This window comes from Nesoenas mayeri (assembly GCF_963082525.1).
Source record: "Nesoenas mayeri genome assembly, chromosome: 7".
NCBI lineage: Eukaryota > Metazoa > Chordata > Aves > Columbiformes > Columbidae > Nesoenas > Nesoenas mayeri.
The window spans coordinates 37458766-37465600 of NC_137551.1; the positions used below are offsets into that span (position 1 = coordinate 37458766).

The 6835-nt window shown below is 38.6% G+C and overlaps 1 protein-coding gene across 1 annotated transcript in view; it reads left to right on the plus strand.

Moving 5' to 3' along the window:
• The window catches only part of DOCK1 (dedicator of cytokinesis 1), a gene marked incomplete at its 5' end in the record, with an annotated part of 272626 nt that overhangs the window by 87665 nt on the left and 178126 nt on the right, over positions 1-6835 (plus strand). The gene's annotated exons all lie outside the window — the stretch shown is intronic.

Consider the following 6835-nt stretch of genomic DNA (forward strand, 5'->3'; position numbering starts at 1 on the left):
TTTGTTTTCCGCTTTTATCGCTTTGATTTGCAATAATAGTTTTTTGACCTAAGAAAGTGATAACGCATCACCAGACCCATTGCTGGAGCAAGGAATGGTCTTAAGTAGAGATCATTCTTATAGAATTTATAATGCCGGGATGCAGTAACAGTGAAAGGAAGACAAAAGGTTTACATGTTGTTATTTTGTGTGTTACCACAGAAATTATTAATAATATGCAGAATCTTTCTATACAAGGGTGCAAAACTTCTTCCCCCAGTTGCACAGAAGGTGTAGTCTTGTAAGAAAATTCTTCAGTTATGGTTAGAATGTGAGTTAATTATTGCTTTGACGAACATGATTTAGTCGATATTTTAAAATGTTAGTTATTCCTTTTGCATTCCTTTTGCAATTATATTTGAAAACTTCTCCTGTATGTATTTTAACTAAGTGCAGTTGTATGTAAAATATCTGTAGTGAGCATGAATGCAGCTTGAAATCACTCTATCTGCACACTGTAATTATGTAATGAGTGTTAATAGGACTGAGTATTTTCAAGGAGTGCTTTCTCCTATATTTAAATACAGTCATTGCAGAAAGGGGCCTCTTGTAATCAACCAGTAACAATTCATTTTTGTGGCATCAGCAAAGTAGGATGAGGAAAATGCAAGTGATGATTAGCAAGCATAACCTGACTACTCTTGGCTCAGAATCAGGTTGAAATTATGTATTAACTTTTGTCAATAGTAATACAGCTTTACCTGGAACTTATATTAGACAATTAAGTGTAAAGGATGAGTACAAGGAATGAATTTTAAAAATAAGGGGCCTTATAGAGGAACAACTTATTCAAATGAAGTAAACTACAGAACGTTGCCGTTTTTTTTCTTAAAGAGCGGTATTGGTGTACTAAAGCTGGCACGTTTTCACCTTGGAGAAATACTTAAGCTGTGTCATCTTCATCCAAAACCTGATGTTGCATAATACACTTTAAATATAAAAGAGTCCATAGGAATTGGCATCTGCTGCTGTAGAGGTGATCTATATATCCGTGAAGATTTATCAGCTCTTAGCTTCATTCTGGAAACATTCCTTGGAGGATCCTGCTTGGATGATCTCCAGCAAATGGAAGACGCGGTCTTTCTAGGTGGAGACAAGACTCCTTTTCTGTAAGGCAGCAGTACAGAAACGTGGGTTAATAATCCCCTTTTCACATTCTTTATAAACCTCTGTCCCAGTCGCTGTGGAACTACGGTGGCCTTTGGGATGCGTCAACTTTGGGTCTGTAGGGGTCAACATCAAAGACGATCTGTTCGTAGAAATTGTTTGTTTGTATGTTAATAATATTGTTTGTGTGCTCTTCGGGGTTTGAGGCTTGGTGACTTAACTTGGGTTGGTTTTGAGCGCGTGGTAAATCAGTGACAGCCGGTGTTCCTGAGAGGCCGAGTTCTGTGCGATAAGTCAGAAGATTGTAAAGAATTTAAGCAGTCATTTGAAAATGTGGTTATATTGGAACAGAGGTGACGGAAGTGAGAGGCTTAAACATAATGTACTTTTTACATTAGTGAACAAAATCTTGAGGTTGCTGGGTGTGTTAATGTAATGGGAACGTAAGACACTGGTTTTACTGTTTCAGGAGGATAAGGAATATGGAGTGTTGGGTAGGACCTCCTAATGTTTTTTTGGTCTTCAGTGCTCTTCAAGGCTGGATCCCACATCTGTGGCAAAGTTTCTGTCTGTTCAACTTTAAATTGCCTGTTAACAGAGTTTAATTAAAGGTGGTGCCTTTTCTGCAGTGGGGAACAGGCTGGAAAGATTCTCGGAGCCTCGCTTGACTTTGCTCAACTTTTTGTTGAGTTTTTGCTTCCTTATATGTGCGAGCTTCTATATAAAAATCATAAGCTATTTTTATCACCTGTCTTCAAAAGAGAACTATCTTGAAATTAGTTAGACTAGACAATAAATAAAACAGAGTATAAGTGATAAACTCAAATCTAATTTGACTGTGTATTTTGTAGAAGTTGGCAGCCAACTGAATTTCAGTTCTCATTTGTGGAACCACAAAATTTCTTCTAGTCTCCAGAACTTCCAAAAACCCCATCCCTCAGTTTCACCGGTGTCTGTACTAACTAAGATTAAGCACAGTCTGGCCACTTAAACAGGTTGTTTCAGTGAAAGCAGTGAATTTATATACTTGGAAATTAGCATTAGTTCCCAGCCTGCCGTAGCAAACGAGCTTTTAATGTGCAAGAAGAATCTTGTCACCAGTTTAATACTCATTATTTTTGGTTACTTTTTCCCCTGAAAGTCCCACGGTGATTTTTACTTGATCCATTCGGTGAGTAGCAGGTTCAGAGTGGGTTATTGCAGTGAACTCAGTGTAGATCGTGGATTCTGGGTTGTCTGATGGAGGGTTGGAGTTTGTTGCTTTGAGCTACTTTTCCAAGTGCCCGGAGCTCACAAAATCCTTCCTACTGAAGAATGTGCTGTCTGAAGAAAGAAAATAAATTGAACGTACATGTTTGAGTCTCTTTTTTGAAGGAACAGGCTGTCCAGGGCAGTGCTGGAGTCACCATCCATGGAGGGGTTTAAAAGGCATTTAGATGAGGTTCTTAGGAACATGGGTTAACACCAGAGGTAGGTTTGGTTGGACTCTTCCAACCAAAATGATTCTGTTATTCTATAATTTTAAACCATCTCTTTACTTGCCTGGTAACTTTTGAGGAATGTCGCGTTCCATGTGAGTCGGGTTATGGGCCTCCTTCAGTAAATCAAAGTGACTGGCCGAGATGGTAGGTCCAAAATGAACCATGAGTCGTCCCTGCTTCCTTGTGGTCAGCAGCTTGCTGTGTTTTTCATTTACAAAGAAAAACAAGCTCATTGCTCAACTCTTTAATTTCAGAAAGGATATCCAGATGGCGTTTTTTTGTATCCATATGTGGAGAATTTTTGGAAGATACTTCCGTGGGCAGATTCGTTCAACTGTGTGATCGTTGCCTATGAAATAGACAGTTTTTGGTTCCTTTATATGGTGGAACAAATCAAATCCCATTTTGATATAGCAAAATATGTAAGAGCCAAGAACGTAGAGAGAGGCTTTGTCCCGAAGAACGGTGGCTCTGAAATCAAGTGGTGCTTTGTGGTCAACAAAGTCAGCGTGAACACCTGCTGTGATGAGGAGAAACTGCTATTTTAGATACTCTTGAGGTGCATGACTAGGAAGCAGTGGGCAGGATGGGACTTGGACTTTACTGATGAGTGAAGTGTCTTCTGTGTTGCTTTTTCTCCCGTTTACACTTCAGAACAAGGATGTGGTGAAGAAGTCACCAGAACATAGAGAATGCAAGTGATTTGTCGTGTGAGGTGTGAAGACCATCTTGAGGTTACTAGTAAGAAGATGTAGAGGTGCTCCTCAAAGAGAGTGGTGGATTCTCCATCTCTTGGCACCTTCCGGGCAGGATGACTTGCTGGAGGGCAGTAAAACACGATGCTAAGTCTAAGTAAATAATGAGTTATTGAGGGTCACGGGAGAGAGTTCTGGGGTTGAAGTTATTTAGGAGTTGAAGCCAGATGTCAGTTGTCTTTCTGTGCCTTCGAATCTGTCAAGTTTAGGGTGGACGAGTTTTATAATCTTGGGGGAAAAGCCTCATTTTCTTCACCGGACTTCTACGACATAAAATTATCATCCTTTGTTTAATTGAATTGCATGTTTTTTTCACTTCCAAAAACACATGGAATTATGGATTGCAAGCGAATTTCACAACAACTGAAGTGGTGGTTGAGTGATGGTCGTGATTTTGTTCCGTCGCTAATATTGAGCTTTTTTTAATATTGTAAAATGAGTAATATCCCCAATGCAGCAATGGAGTGTTCATCAGAACAAGCGGCGTTCACCTAAATAAACAGAGAGCAGATTCCTACCACTCCAGTTACTTTAATAAGTCACGGTTGTATTTTATGCTGGAATAATACTAAAAATTGTTTCCCGCAGTCCCTTCCATTCTACTAAAACAGAATTGCCTCGGTATAGCAGTTATATTTTTAGTGGCAATCCAGTTAACAAGTTCCAGTAGCAATATATAATATGTGCTGTTATACAGATGCTGAAGAAATGTGATCTAACGGTGTACTTGATTTGAAAGTGTTGATGAAAAATGAACCTATCTGATTTTGAAAAAGTGTTTAACCTTTAAAACAGAGTGAAATTAAAGTCATAGGCGGTGGTTTTGCATCTTAAGAAAAAGCAAACACTTTGTACCAATGGTAGGATTTTTCAGTTTTAATTGTGATTTTTTTTTTTCAGTTTATCCTGATTTTTAAACTATTTTTACAGTGACTGTTTTTTTCTTTAAGAAAACAAGTGATACCCACATGAATAGTGTTTCCTAACAGCTCTAAAACAAAGGATGTGACTGTTGCTTCATGGAAATCATACGGACTCAGAAGATAGCAAGTAATATAAAATCACCGCAGTATTTATTGACTAAAAAGTATTTTTAAGCATGATATGGGAGGAAAGTGCATATAGCAAATTAGTGTATGAAAGTGCATGGTATTGTCAGTGAACTCGGCAAAGCTACGTTATGTGGCACATTGAAAGTGAAGATGCTTTTTCTTTGTTATCACCTCATTTTATAAGATCTTCTACGTTAGGGTGAAAATAGCGTTGTCAGTCACATTGAACTAAAAGCTCTAAAGAATGAGGGTTTTTCTCTCAGTGTCTAACCTGAGCCTGAGTGATTCTAAATGTAATACAATATGATACATTTTACACACTTGCAAAAACGTTTTATTACAAATTACATCGTATGGTACGATAGAACACCATATGTAATTTTAAGCAAGACTATATGTAGGTTTAGCTTTTCCAGTTTTTAAAAAAATGTAAAAAATTAAAAATTTGCAACTTTTTAAGAAAATAGCCTGGCCATGTACAGAACACGCCGTGAGAACTTCCGCCTATAGCTCTTCCCATATTTCCCTCTGTCATTTGGAATAATTAGGGAATCTGGTCTCTGCGTGAGTCGGTAACCGCACAGAAATACAGTTCAGGTTTGTCCCCGCGCTCCAGAGCGTTTGGAACGGGTTGATGGGAAAAGCTACTGATTGGGTGACACTAACGAGTTGGAATTGATTGCCACTGAGAGATAGAGCCTTGATTTAGACCCCCAACACTAGGCATGGATGAGTTCGTTAATTATTGACACTATCGTAAAATAATGCTCAATACCGTTGTGTTTCCTTGTTATGTCCATATTTGATATTTCTTTTTAGGAAAAAAAAAAAATCTATATTTTCTTGTTTGGGTTTCTCAAACATGTAGGGTGGGCTGCCTTGTAAACAGGTTTATATTTTCAATTATAAATGGTGTAAAATACATGGAACACGTTTGTTTTCCCGAACAAAACAATTGCACTTCCTTCCTGGGACACAGGGTCACCTTTGCTCATCCTTCAGCTTCCCCAAAAGTATTTCAGGATATCGTTTGCTTATGAACAAGAACTCGTAGCCCTCTTGAAGGTTCACTGCAAAGGGGACTCTTCTCATTCAAGCATGCTGAGATTCACTGTGAGGTGGCCATAGACATCTTCTGCCTTTCTGTTCCCATTTTCACGTCTTGCTCTTTGCTTTGGGGGGGGAAAATAAGTTATTTTCCTCGAGATTTCTTGCAGTGATGGATTCGCTGCTGAGCTAAGAGGAGAAATAGTGTGAATGAAAGCACTTAGATTTTTAGTGTGTGCAAACTCTTCTGCCAACGATTGCATTTCTTCTACCTAAAGGCTGAAGGATTTGTATCTTCCTGATGCTGCAGGGTGTACAATTTCAAACCCAATTCTTAGTAAACCGGTTTGTCACATGAAACTATGACTCAAATGATCCGAAATACTTAAATATTCCTGCTTCTCGGCTACTTCTAGCACAAGAGATTCTTCCAGAACTGGTCATTCCAGATGCAAGTTTAATGACAGTGACAAATACTTAAAGGAAAACAGTTGCCGTTTATAATTTGGAGCAAAATTTTAAGTGTCATTTAATATAAAAAAAAGGGGCAAATTGATTCATATCTGTGTGTTAGCAAATATGATTAATAGATTGAGATATAAATTATAATGTGTTGGGAAGCCCATCTGAGAAGCTTTGTAGATAAATAGCATTTAAAATTACTGCTCCTTCCAAAGAGGTTTCCAAGTGTGACATGTACTTTAAGTTTTTCTGGTGCCTTCTCCAACAGTGTAGAGGTTTTCCAAATACTACGTTACAAAAAGATACTAAATGCTGGCAAATGCCAACAATGTGTAGAGTTTTTCATGGTTCTGTTTTGGGGGGTTGTTGCCAGAACGTGTCATTTAGACCTTTTGGGTACCGAAAGACTAAAAGTGAGGTGTAGGGCAGGTGATTGTCCTGTAACTTTGACCCTGTCAGCTTGGGGGGGGGTTAAAGGCTCGTCCTGATTTTGGGAGGTTTTTGGAGATGAGCAGCAAACGTGGTTTGTCTGCAGATGAGGACAGAGCTAAATTAGAAATGATGGTGTGTTGTCAAAATGTGAGAGCTTGGTCGAAGTCTACATCGCATGAAGGCAAATATACACATAGTCACATCTTAGAGATGATTCATGGTCTTGGACCACGTGAAAAATTGTGCTTTGTCCAGGATTTATGTGCTGAAAACCGCACTCCCCGATCAACGTGGGTTTGTAAAACTGAACACCATTGCAAACATAAGACTTGCTTCCTTTTTTTGTTGGTTAAAGACAATAAACCGAACCCCCAAAAGGCTTTAAAACAAGAGTGATATTTAGCTGCGTACAGCATGACAACCTACAATTGAACAGGGTAGAATGTGATGCTTTCAGATC